Here is a 14168-nt window from a genome sequence, read left to right as displayed (position 1 = left end):
TACCTAAAAGAAGCACTTACACACTTCTGGTCGAACGATAAGGAGAGGTCTCAGCAAAATGTCCGTACGAGGTTTTCCCAGAGCATGAATTATGTCATACCCAAAACCCGTACGACTTTTGCTCAGACATCTCTCATTTATCGCACCGAGAGTGTTCAATATTTTGGAAGGGCATATTAAGCTCTCAAGGACAAAACTATTTTCAAGAAAGTAGTTGAGGACTGGATTTTCCTTAGTGGGAGGGATTTGAGTGGGAAATTCCTTGATGATTTTTCGAATGTTTGAGTTTACTGTTTACCATATTGAAGTGCCATATACATATATATGTATTTAAAAAAAACGATTTTTTATGTTTCTGATCCTATATTTGTGGTGATATACTCATGTGTCTGTGTCAACTAATTGCTAGTCCCATCTCAACTAAGGACTTTTAGTCCCATGAAGTTGAGATTTATGTCTCAAATAATGTACAGTAAACTTATGTATGTAAATAAATAAATACATAAATAAATAGATAAGGGAGCTCGGAAAAGTAAAAAAAATAACTGTTGACCCAGCCAATATTGAATTCATTTAAATAACAGACAAAACGATTAATTTTAATAGTCTTATTGAAAAAAAATAATCATTCTTCAATGCTTCTTAACTACTAAGCTGTATGTTTTTAGATATAATAATATGTGGCTTTCAGTAGCTCAATCACAAATAACTATCGACGTTTTTACTTTTTGCGACGTATAATCCTGCTGCGCAATCATATATTTGTATTTCACCGGTGTAAATATGGAAATATTCCAAAACTGCTATTTTTATTTATACAGAAAACTATGATAGGATCACGTGTTTCTCACAGAAAACCAAGGAAAAAAATACGGTTATTACTTTCTTTAATCCAGAATCTAAAATTTATTGCAACAGAGAGGGATTTTTTTAAGGGAGGAATATTGAATTTGAAACATTTATAGTTTAAGTATGAACTGTCATTTACTAGTTTATGTGACCAATTTACACACTGCGTAACATTCATCATTTTGCCTATGCTTGAACATCTACTTATCTTCAACCCTACAATCTGTCTACCTTTATTGAAAATTTTGATGAAAAATCCAAAATTTCAAACAAGTAACTCGATTATTGATAAACATTGCTTTTTTTGGATGAGCCAAACTGATAGAGAGGAAGATTCACGGTCTTTAAAGTGGCTTTCGGATATGTTGAGGAAGTACTTTTACTGATGACGATGGCTCCTGCAATGGTAGCCGAAACGATGGAACGAATCTAACTTACACGGGATCACCCAAAAAATATACATATCGACTCAAAACATTAATGACAAGTTGAGTTTTTTCGTGCAATCACTGAATCACATTAAATAAAACCACCTCTCTCCCTTTTTGTTCCCACCTTGTCCAATTATTCTCCCTCTCTTCCTTAATGTTATATCAATGATCTAATATTTTTGTACTTTTACTGTATACCATTTACTATTATGTCTAACTTTTCTGCAATCATATAATATATTCACAGACATGGGTCGTTCTTAATTGTGTCGCAATAAACTGTGTCTCTGTCCTTAATAAATGTATGTACAATGTTATTAATAAATAAATAATAACTTGACGGTAGCCAAAGAAAAGATGGTGATTGTAGAGATGGAGTTTACTGTAAAGAAATATGTTCTATTGCTAGGGAGCACTGCATCTGACTACACATTTTACTCGATTGTTGGATCGGTATGGTCAATAATTCTGAGATTATGATAAGCATTGGTTTGTATGTTTCTGATAATATAGCTATGCTGAACAACATCGCTCAGAATGTTGATCTGTTCCATGTATCCAAAATCCGAAAGCGTTTTTCGGAGCAGGATTCTCTTACTACTTTGACAAGAGCCTCTTTCCTGTATTTTTTATTTTTATAATATGTACTTCTTGAATTTTAGTTTGTTATGGATGTGTTATCTTAAAATAAATAACTGAATTAAATCTGAGTGCCAATGGCGTTATTTACTTTCGACCTTTTACCGGTCGCTACGTTCCACGTGGCTCCGCCCGTTCCCACCTCACACGACCGGCGTAGTAGCGACATCAATTGACATGCGAGAGTCACTACATATATAATATTTATATTGTCCTTAAAAATGGCCACTGGGCGCAAATATAAATAAATAAGTCATTCGAAGATTGCAGGATAATGCCTCAAAATGTTATTCAATGACATTTACTAAAAGTAAAAACAAATTTACGCACAATTATACGATCAAAGATAATTCCATATCACGGTGTAGCGAGATTAGAGACTTAGGAGTTATTCTTGATAGTAGATTGCTGTTTGGGTCTTACATAAATTCTATTGATGAAAAAGCTTACCAAATGCTGGGTTTCACTTTAAGAATTTCCAAACCCTTTAAAAAACCAAGCACATTGAAAACTTTATACAACACTTTTGTGCGTAGTAACTTGGAGTTTGCATCTGTTGTGTGGAGCCCACAATGCATAACAAATATAGAAAGAATTGAAAATGTTCAACGAATATTTTTTAAATACCTAGATTATAAAAACAATGAAATGCTTTGCACTTACAGCCAATCTGCTAAACAAAATGGATTTTTTACCCTCGAAAATAGACGCACTATATCTGAATTATGCTATTCATATAAATTATTAAATAATACAGTAGACTCTTTTAACCTACTCTCCAAAATTTAATCGGGTTGATAATATATCGGGTTGTGGTCCCGTGGCTAGTATTGCGGACTTACAGATCAGAGGTCCGAGGTTCGAACCCCACTCTACCCCGACTTGATTTCCATTTTCTAATTGTGAGTTATTTACAACTCGTTAAAAATGGCCACCAAGACTAAAATATTTGGGTAAATTACAAGAACGCAAATATTTTTTTTACAAAAAAATTTTTAAAAAAAATCTTGATGTCCCCTTTCGCGTGATAAGAAATAAGTATTTATTCCATGTGCCAGTCTGTAGCACTAACTATGCACAACAATCTTTCCTCTATCGTTCTTGCTCTAACTATAATGCTTTTTTTTCATCTATTTATACATTTAACACGCCCCTTCATTTATTTTAAAATAAGTTAGGACTGATTCTTTCTGGCTGCGATACGATCCCACTTGCTGTTTAATGATGCTCACACTTACACACACCTATACACTTACTCTCATACAAATACACATAAACACACCCTTTTGTTGTACCACAATTTAATATGTATGATTTTGATTTAGAAACTTCGCTGGTCTGTCCTTAAACCGTATCTTTTTTATGTTATTATATCATTGTCGATTGTTTGTTTTTATAAAATAAATAAATAAAATGACTCGATGAATCAAAGGAGCACACCCTAAAATATCCACATATATTTTCCCCATAGAATTAATACGCAATAAAAAAGGGTAGAAAAGACAGTAGTCATCGATTTTATTAATTTGGTACTCAGTTGCTCTTAAAAATGACAAGCGGTCCATAAAAATACAAAAAGATGCATTTATAATGTGATAGTATCGCTTGTTATCCTCTACATTACAATCGAAAGGGCACCTTTGGACCGATTACCTGCAAATGGACGCCACAGAACACGCGAATAAATCCGAAATTATACGAATGTGTATTTAATTGTATTGCTCCCGTTTCGATGAATCCACTCAAAATAAATAATATTTTATCGTTCTAAGAACTTGCAACACATAATGACATAGTGTAAAATGCAAATTAGGTAATTTTCCATGGTTTTATGTGACTTTGATATCTGACTAAAGTATTCAAATCGTCTAGACTCTAGACTTTTATTATTATACGTATTTTGAAATAATGCGTTATTTAGTTTTATTTAAATTAATTGCAACGACGATAAAGTGTGTTAAATTCGACTAACGTCGATATTATTAATTAAAGAAATGCCGTAGATATACTATAATTTAGCAGGGAAGAGGCTTACATGACACTTTTTATGATATTTAGTAGGTACTTACTTTTTAATGTATACTGATTATTTATTTTGTCGGCCTCGTGGTGTAATGGTCAGCGCGTTTGCCTACCATGCAAGAGGTCTCGGGTTTGATTCCCGACATGGTTTGAATTGAAATATTGGTTTAAAAGGGTGCTTTCACACTACAATATTTCATAGTCCCTAGATTGGTACCTGAAGCGTAAGACTGATCATCTTACCTTATGTAACAGAAAAAAAGATCAAGATACGCTGCGATTGGTGTACCAATGCAGTGCCCCATGCACCATAAGATGCGGAAAGGGAATGATGATGATTATTATTTTTCTAGAATTGTCGGCATAGTGGTGTATGATCAGTGCGTTTGTATACCAAGTGAGAGGTCTCGGGTTCGATTCTCGACATGGTTGAAATGTTTTTTGTTTAAAGTGTGATTTCACACCATAATATTTCATGGTCCCTGGATATATCTGGTCTTTTATTAAACTTAACACTACGTTACAGCATCGTCTCTAGAAGATTTTTTTAGCAGTCTTTTTTTAATAAAACTCATACGAAAAAATGTACTCCTGTTCTCCATTGCAATTTATGTACCTATGTATTATTATGTATCCCCATATATTTTCTATTAATATGTAATGATGATTTTTATTTTTCTTTTTCTTTTAAATTTATTTTTATTTTTTGTTCCTTTTTTGTGTAAAATACATTTCTGTCTTCATATTTAAAAATGCACTTCTGTTCTTTCCATATTTGTACTAATATGTAACGATAATATTTTTAATCTTTATCTTTTTCTTCGAAAATCATGTATAATATATTTTAATACTTCTGTGTAAAATACATGTCTGTCTTTATTTGTATATATGTAGCCTAAAAGGCGTTTGAATAAATAAAATAAATAAAGAGGCATCAAATGATTTAAAAAAATTCAACGCTTAGTGAAGCGCGAAACTCTGTGTTATTTTTCATCATAATCATAAAAAAGTAGATTAACTATCCAAATAAAATGGTCGTAACAACAGGTGATATATTGATGAAACAAGTACCTATTTCCCCCTACAAATCAAATCGATAAACTTAATTCGATTACATGCAATTATCATTAAAGCAGGTAGTTACCCTCTTCCTTATTAGATACCACGAAATAAACATTATAAAATTATAAATCTCGTGATTAAACCCATAACTTAGTTTACCTATCGACCCATCGAATCAGGATGTCTCGAAAATTAATTAAGAGTCGTAAAGATCATCGTCTAATGACCCACACGATTTAAATCCAATTAAAATAAACAATTAAATATCAGCAGCTTCCATTAATTTAGAAAAGGTTCATCGCCTTTACTAAACTTATCGATTAATTCAAAAATTTAGAAACAGGCACGAGATTTCGTGATTCTAGATGGATATGCTATGGGAATTTACTATTAGATTAAAATAACTTACACAACCATTATTATTAGGTAGATAATTAAGAGGATTAATGCGTATTAAATTTAACGTTTTTATATCTAAAATCCGTGATTTCAATAGTAGGAACCCATATTTAGTATATTTGCAAATTATTAACACTGTAGTAGCGCATCATCTTATTTTACGATTTCTTTATCCACAGGTCAGTGGTGCATAGGGTACAGGATTTGTGCTCTAATAGCTGCGTAATTGAATTTTTTTTTTACACAAAAGGTAAAATAATCCATATTCAAGTGACAATCTATTTGACGTTGAACGTAAAGAAGTAAAGTTCGACAGTTCAAATAGCCGTGACAGTAGAGAAATGTAACCATATTTCGTATAGTGTCTTAATTTCGGATTGCGCCATAATTCCTTAACCAATACTTCAATGGCACTGTTAAATACCGCCGCGTCGGTTAGAGCTGTGGCCGCTATATTGCATCTGTTATATCGCCGAGAGCATTGAAGCTGTTAAGGATAAAATAGATCAAGTCGAAGAAGGAATCGTGTGTTAGAAATACCACATTGTAAAACGAGGCTCGCACAGAGATATGCATATTTTATAGGCCTAAAAATCTTTTATTCTTTTTTTAATGATAATATTTCATTGATTCCAAACTTTCAAAATTTTCCTTCTTTTAAAAAATATGTACTATTTTGGATTTAAACAAAAGATTTGAACTCTTTTTTTCTATGATTTATTTTGTTGCCCTTTAATAATAAGGAATATTTTTGTGTTTTTTTTAATATTTTTTATTTCCTTGTTTAATTACTACAAAAAAAAACATATTATCTTTTACGGAATATTTTATTTTTTCTTTCTTATGTTATACAAAAATATTATAACTGTCTATTATTTACTATAGGAGCAAAAATTCATTAACATTTTTTTGTATACCCACGAACAGGCCATGCCTTTGTGGGATTTTTTGTTTACTATTTTTCTATTAATATGTATTTCATTGATATGGAATTATGCTTTATTTTTTAATACTCTGTTTTATTATTATGTTTATTATAAAAAACAAAAAAAAATTATAAAATAAAAAAAAATCGAAATTGGGTCGTGGTTCCGTGGCTAGTATCGCGGACTCACGGATCAAAGGTCCGAGGCTCTAACCCCACTCTATCCAAACTCGATTCCCATTTTTGAATAGTAAGTTATGTGAATGTCCCCCAAAATTTAAATATTTTGTTAAATTATAAGTACGCCAATATTTTTTTATTAAAAAAGTTTTTAATAAAAATCTAGTTTTTGACGATATCCGATTCAAGCCAAGTTGGACACAAATAGGTGAGCATAAATAATTTATTACATAGTTTAATAAGAAGGCGTCTATTTGCTATGTCAAGTTGATTACACCCCAAAGTTTATGGGATTGTGTTGACATGTAAGCTGTGAAATATTTTTGGTAGTGTCATCTTTTTGCATACACAACCGTTCCTAATTTATATACCCAAAATTAGTCACCGCCAGGAAAACAATGCAAAAAAAGTTAGATCTTAAAATTCTTTATATTCTGTTTAATGAATAGAAATAAGATTTTAAAGATCCCGAAGATGCCGAGTGTGTTGCGCCTCGAATTATATTAAGAAGATACACGTGAGGAAGATTGGGCTAGATGCAGTAAATGTTTCAAGTAGGGTCACGAAAAGTATTCAGGATTTAATAAAAAGCCAAATTTATTTGCTCGGAATGTCTAGAACAAAAGTTTTTTTATAATGTGTTTCTTATTATTTTTCAACTTGTGCGTTTTATCTAAAATAAGAAATCATAAAAAATTTAAAAATGGGAAAAAAACGCTTTTTTTATTGATGAATTTTATTTACTGAACATATTATTATATTATAAGTAAAATCCGTTTCGGATCCAAAATGGGACTGAAAGTTGATAATATTAGGGTGCATAATGTGGGTCAAGAAATAAAAGAAACTAATAAAAAATCATTAATTTTTATTAACCACAATGAATTAATAATGTTTTTAAAAAAACATTATGGCTCGCGGCATTATTTATTTTTACCCATATATTTAATTTAATTTTTTTACATCGACATCTTCCTGAAAACACGTATCGTCATGTTGATAGAGCGGGCTTCGTAATACAGAGGTTAATAGAGATATTAGAAGAGTTAAGTATACCGTCTTGATACATGGCGATAAATATAGCATTTGTGATCGTCCTCCTGGGAGTAGCCATCGATTCGAAAACATTTTTCCAGGGTTCTGGTTTTATTTCACACACAGAACTCTGTTCTTCATCCACCCTGAGAAGGAAAAAAGTGAGTAACGCATATTTTCCTCTTTTTTAAAAAAATTTAATGATTTTATTATAATAAATTGAAATAATGAGTAAATATTATAAACCTAGGTATCTAATTTTAGAAAATGTTAATATTCTCCACATAAGTTATTTGTAGGTGATTTTTTTTAAAAACAACATAAATATTTACAGTACTACGGTACATTTAAGTTATGAAATTAAAATATATAGCTAGAATAATATATAAATAACATTTCTGTCTAAAGCAACTTCTAACTCTTTTTCATTTTAATTCTCTGATAAAACGCCGCGTTATTTTCGATATAAAATTTCTATATAAAATATTAAACTACAAAGTAGATAATAACCTTCTAAATAAAATACAAATAAATGCAGGATTGAAAACACTCAGACATCGGGAAATATTTAAAATGCCTTTGTTTTCAAATAATGCTACATACCACACACCTATGGCCCGCATGTGTCGGGAATATAATATATACTGCCGAAACAATAAAATTGACATTTTTCATGATACTCTCTCAGCTTTTGCGAATAATCTCTTAAGAATAAATCTTATTCAATAAGTACACACGTACAACTTATTTTTTATTGCATTGTATCCTGTATAAACAAAAATATTTAAAAATATGTATTACAACTTAACGTATAAATCTATTTTGTGTAATTCTATAATTGAAGATTTATATGCATGTTAAATTATTTCGACGAATGCTTTAAATTGTATGTTTTCTAGTATGTGTCTTTGTTGAATTACCTAATAAAATAAAATAAAATAAAAATAAAATAAATAAAATAAAACAAAAGCGTTGCAATTTTTTGGTATAACCATAAATTCCCATAAATTACAAAAATTTTCCCATTTCGGGACCATTTTCAACTGGTAAATCTATAAGTACATTGGAACTGTAAGTATATGTGAGCATCGAAAACAGAAATATTTGAACATGTTAAACATTCTCAAAATGTTTTAAGTCATGAAATGTTCATGATAATCTGAGATGCTACAAAAACGGTTTTATACGCCCCGCAGGGACTCGAAATACCAGACGACTTTTTCTCATTAATATGCACTAGTGACATATTATTTGAGATTATATCTTATTAATTTCTGAATAAATTTTAATTAATCAAACTGCATTTCATGTGTTTTCATGATGTGTATTTTCAGCGATGATGCAATTACAAATCGAACCGAAATTTATGATGTTGAAATCAATTCTGATCAAAACAGATTTTAAAATTCCGTTTTTTTCCTGTTTTTACTATTTACACATACTGAAGAGTACAATTTGTGTGCGAAATAGAATCAGAATCCCATACGAGTATTTTCGACTTAATAACTGCTCCTGATAAGAAAACCTAGTAAATATATGTCCACCTTGTTGCATAATGTTTGGCGCGTTTGCCTATCATTCTGAGGTCCTGAAATCAATTCCTGGAAGGGTGGACGTGAAGAAGTGGACTTTAAATTTTGAAGAAACTGAATATTTAATCGTTCTTGGATTGGCTCTTAAAGTGTATAACGTTGCCTTCATGGCCACGGATGATCGATCAATACGTTAAATTTGATTTATCAGTGTAGTGCCCTATGCACCACTGGGAAAATATGATGATTTTGAAGAAAGAAAAAAAAGTAACGATGGGAACGATGCATTTTTTTTTCTGTACGCGGTCGGATAATTTTTCTACAACTATTGGACAAGCAGCACGCGTTATAATAACGCACCATACTTGTGCGAAATGTTTGTTACTCGGCGGACATGACATGAGACGCCAACTGCGAGCAGTTTTAAATGTGCTAGTTTTTAAACCCGAAAACTAAAAATTTAAACATGTCTTTTATGCATTGATAGTTATATACCGTATTTTGCGGACGATAAGATGCACGCCAAAATGTATGTATTAATTATTAGAAAAAAAATGTTTTGGGCGATAAGACGCACTCCAATTTTGGTTGAATTTTCAGAGTAAAAAAGTACGTCTTATTATTTTAAAAATAAAGTTATTACAATTATTAAAATCCGCATTAAATATTCAATGTATTTTAAACGTTATTCCCGATTTACGAAAACACCTTATTACATTTATATTGAGTTCATTGTTTATTGATCTGAAGCCAAATATTGCATGTTTAAAAAAATTATGTCGATAATTTAATTTTTTTTAAAAAAAAGAAATATTTGCGTTCTTATGATTTACCCAAATATTTAATTTTGAGGGCCATTTTCAACGAGTTGTAAGTAACTCACTATTAGAAAATGGAATCGAGTTGGGGTAGAGTGGGATTCGAACCACGGACCTTTGGTCTGTGAGTCCGAGACACTAGCCACAGGACCACAACCCAATCCTCTTTCATTGACGATCACGATCCATTTCACGATCCATTTCCACTGAGTTAAACATATTTAGAGCCGTATTAAATGTATCACTTATAAGTGGGGAGATTGAGAATTGGCCATACGGTGTTGGCATCACACCTCAAAAAAATTAAACTACATATTTATTTTTCATGTAGTTTAATAGCCTCTTCATATAGTCAGCCTCGTGGTGTAATGGTCAGCACGTTTGCCTACCTTACAAGATATCTCAGGTTCGATTCCCGACATGGTTGACATGAAATATTTATTTAACGTGTTTTTACACCAGGGCCCCGATTACAATGAGAAGTTTACAGAGTTATCTTCGACTGCCCATAAAGAAAAACCGATATTTGTGTACGGAAATGAGTATAACTGCATGAAAATTTAAAAGTCAAGATAAATGTTAGCTTTTTATTGTAATCGGGGGCCTGAATATTTCAGAGTCCCAGTACTGGCACCTGGAGCGTAAGACTGATCATTTTGCCTTCACGTAACAAAAAAAAAATATCAAGATAAACTGCGATTGGTGTACCAATGCAGTCCTCTATGCACCATTAGGTGCGGGAAGGGAATGATGATAGCATAAACTTAGTCAATACAATACCATTTTTAATTCTTTAACGTTACTGGTTTTGTTTATTAATGTATTTACTCCTTTTTTTGGCTGTAATTGTTTAAAACATTTAAGTCTGTGAGTGAAAATTCTTGGTGGAAGTTCATTGTAATTTATCATTTAAATAAAATTTACTTTACATTGTAATATATTTTTACTAATGACCTTTTGCCCTTTGTTTTTTAGAAATCTTAATTGACAAAAATCACACTCACGAAGGATGGGACACTGAAAATAAAATATTAAGCTCTTTAAAATAGCCTTATTTCAACTCATTAGTTAACCCGAATTTTTTTTCGATAATGATCCTTAAGATAAAAATACCTTCATTATATTTACTTTCATGTGATTTGGAATTATCTATCCTTACCTTTGTTTTGTATAAATACATTGAACTCCTTAATAAAGATACCAGTCTCGAAAATGTTGCGAAAGCGATGAAACCGGTCACCGGATATTCAAAATTTGTGCATTAAAGCATCACTCGTCTTTTATTTTTATTATAAATTGTAATTATTTATGTAAAGATATTTATTTTTGAGTGGGATTAATATTTACATATGTAAACTTCACCAACAAGCTACAAAAAGTGGCTTGGCGAGGTTTTTGTATTTATTAGGTTTATTACTTGTTTATGTATCTTAATTTTAAGCCATGTGTACATTTGATTATAAATAAATAAAAAAAATGTTTTTTTTTAAATTTTATTCTCAAATAAATTAAGTCTTGAAGATGTCATGAAAGTATGAAACCAATCACGGATAATTCCAACTTTATGAATTTGAGTATTACTTTTATAATAAAAAACGATAGCATAAAAACGCAAATATTTCATTAATATTAATAAAATCACCAGCATAGGCCGCTTACCAGTAACTCTATTATATATACATATAATTTACGTGTTCAAATTAATTAATAATATTGATAAAATGCTTGCCGCCGCCGGGTCGGATTTCCCCGTGATATTATAAATGTAAAATTTCCCCGTGATATATAATATACTTGTATATGTCGGATTTTCCGTGATATTTTGGTAATCAGGCGGCAGAAGGGACTATCATCTGTATTTTTTTCTGTTTTTTAGTTGCCAAAATTTTTAATAAGTATTTCGATGAAAACACATAGAAAAAAAACAGCATTGTATAGAAAGGTATTATTAAAAAGTAACACTAAAATATATTAATTTGTGTATAAAGTCTTATCTAAATTAAGTCGTATTTCAGCTCTCCTGGCCGTTAGGTGCGAAAAGGAGTGATGATGATGTAGTTAAAAGCGTCATTTTATTAAAGACTAACGAATACATGTTATGAGTTGGCAGACCCTACCATTTATATATATATATATATATACATAATTATATTCTCTAAGTATAAACATTTAACTTGTATACTTGTTTGTATTAAAAAAAAAAGACTTTTGGATTTAAATTTATTTCAACAGAGAGGGAAAACATTTTTGAGAAGGGAATATGAAAGTCTAGGCATTTACAGGGCTTATGACCTGTCATTGTCTGTTTTTTTTTTTTTTTATCTATCTACAATTTTAAAAAACCCGTTAGGGTTACATTAGAAATTTTATATTGTCTAGTCATTTTATGTCTCGTCTAGTCTAGTTAGTTCAGTCGTCATGTGCTTTTTCAGATTGATTTTAAATTAGTCTCCAGTAAAAGTTTTCAAGTAGTAAGGCAAGTCGTTGTAGTGTTTAAGTCATTATGTAGTATTTTTGACTGTCCTGTGTTTGTCTTTGATTTTTCAATATGATAGTGTTGTTGTTGTCTGGTGTTATATTTGTGTATGTCAGCATTTTCGGCTAATATTATGTCGTCGTCTTGTATGTTTCCCAGTGTTATTTTGTGCACAATTTTTAAGGTCTCAATTTAAGTGAAGTAGTTTATGTCAAACTGGTGTGTTTTTTTTGTACAAAAGTCAACAGATGGAAGAGTTGAGGAAATGTCGATGTTCAAACATGGGCAGAACGGTGAATGTTACACAGTGTGTAAAGTGGCCACATAAACTAGCCAATAACAGGTCATAAGCCCTGTAAATGCCTAGACTTCCATATTCCCCTCTCAAAAATATTTTTCTCTCTGTTGAAATAAATTTAAATATGAATAACTGCCTAGGGAGGAAATCGAGCGAGTCTGCAAGCATTTGGACGTACTCAAACATTGTTGAATGACTTTTGCTTTATGCGCATGTAAAAAGGAAGAAGGGACCGTAGATCGCGTTCTATTTAAATGCAGATTATTACCTAAAGACGGTTTTTTATAGACATTTGCTTACTGGGTCTGTCTTTTCCGCAAGTGATTAGCATCTTCATTCCCTGAGCTAGTGTGATAGTCAAACAATTTAAGACACGAAATGTATTCTTAAAATGAAAATTAATTACAGAATTAAAATGATTTTTATTAAAATTAAATATGTTAGTTATTATTTTATCTTAAATTAGTTGCAACAGAGACGGAAAACATCTTTGAGAAGGGAATACGGAAGTCGCGGCTTTCTGTTGTAACTACTTTAGATCTAAATAACTCCGCATAGAGGAAATTCATCCTGTCCACAAATATTTGGACATACTCAAAACATTATTGTTTTGTCGTTCAGCCCTGTTTCTTTAAGATGTTTACTGTGAGCCGCTCGTTAAATCTGTACCTTAAAACTGAAATGCTGGAAGTCACATTTGGTAAATTGTTTAGGAGAGCGGTTTGAAGTTGTAAAACTGTTTCAAATGTATCTCTCGAAGTAAAGACACAATTTATTGCTGTTTTTTTGGATTTATGGGCTTTTGATAAAGATATTTAAGAAAATCACATTATAATATGGAACATCAAGTAAACTACGGGACTTCAATGTTTTTTGTTCTAACCGCCCTAATTCCTTCTCGGATTTTAGTATAAGAAGTCATGAAGAATATTGAATGAAAAACAATGTATTGATAAAACTTTCCTTAAGCAAAATCATTAAATTAGGTGCCATTCATTGAAACATTAATTATTTATGAAAATAGCTGGTAAATATAAATTTAATGACATGATATTAATAACAATATGTAATATGGAAACTTCACTGGTCCATTAGAATTAAGTCTAATTGTGAAAAATGTTAAACTTTGTAACTTTACTGTATGTTTTCTGAATAAAAGAAAAAAAAAAAAAAAAAAAACAATAAAACAGTAATTGAAAGTTAACAGTATGTGAAAAAAAGCAAAGTAAATTAATGAAATGAACGGCAAAAGAAATGACAAAGGTTACATATGGTTGACTAGGACTTAATCTTGTGCAAAATTCCTCGCTGTATCAGAGGTAGTTTGTTATAAAAAATGTGTAATTTATTCGGTATCCACTGCTTTAATACCAGCAAACCGTTGAATTTTGTTGTAAGCATGAGTATTATTACTGCACTACTGGTGTTTTAGAACAAGCTTTTTCAATAGTGGTATACCGGAGGTCTCCAATGTTTTTAGCATTAATAGGATCTGAATATAT

Source organism: Micrasema longulum, unplaced genomic scaffold, assembly GCF_059751315.1.
Source record: "Micrasema longulum isolate JH-2025_06_02 unplaced genomic scaffold, ASM5975131v1 h1tg001557l, whole genome shotgun sequence".
NCBI lineage: Eukaryota > Metazoa > Arthropoda > Insecta > Trichoptera > Brachycentridae > Micrasema > Micrasema longulum.
This window is presented reverse-complemented; position numbering follows the sequence as displayed.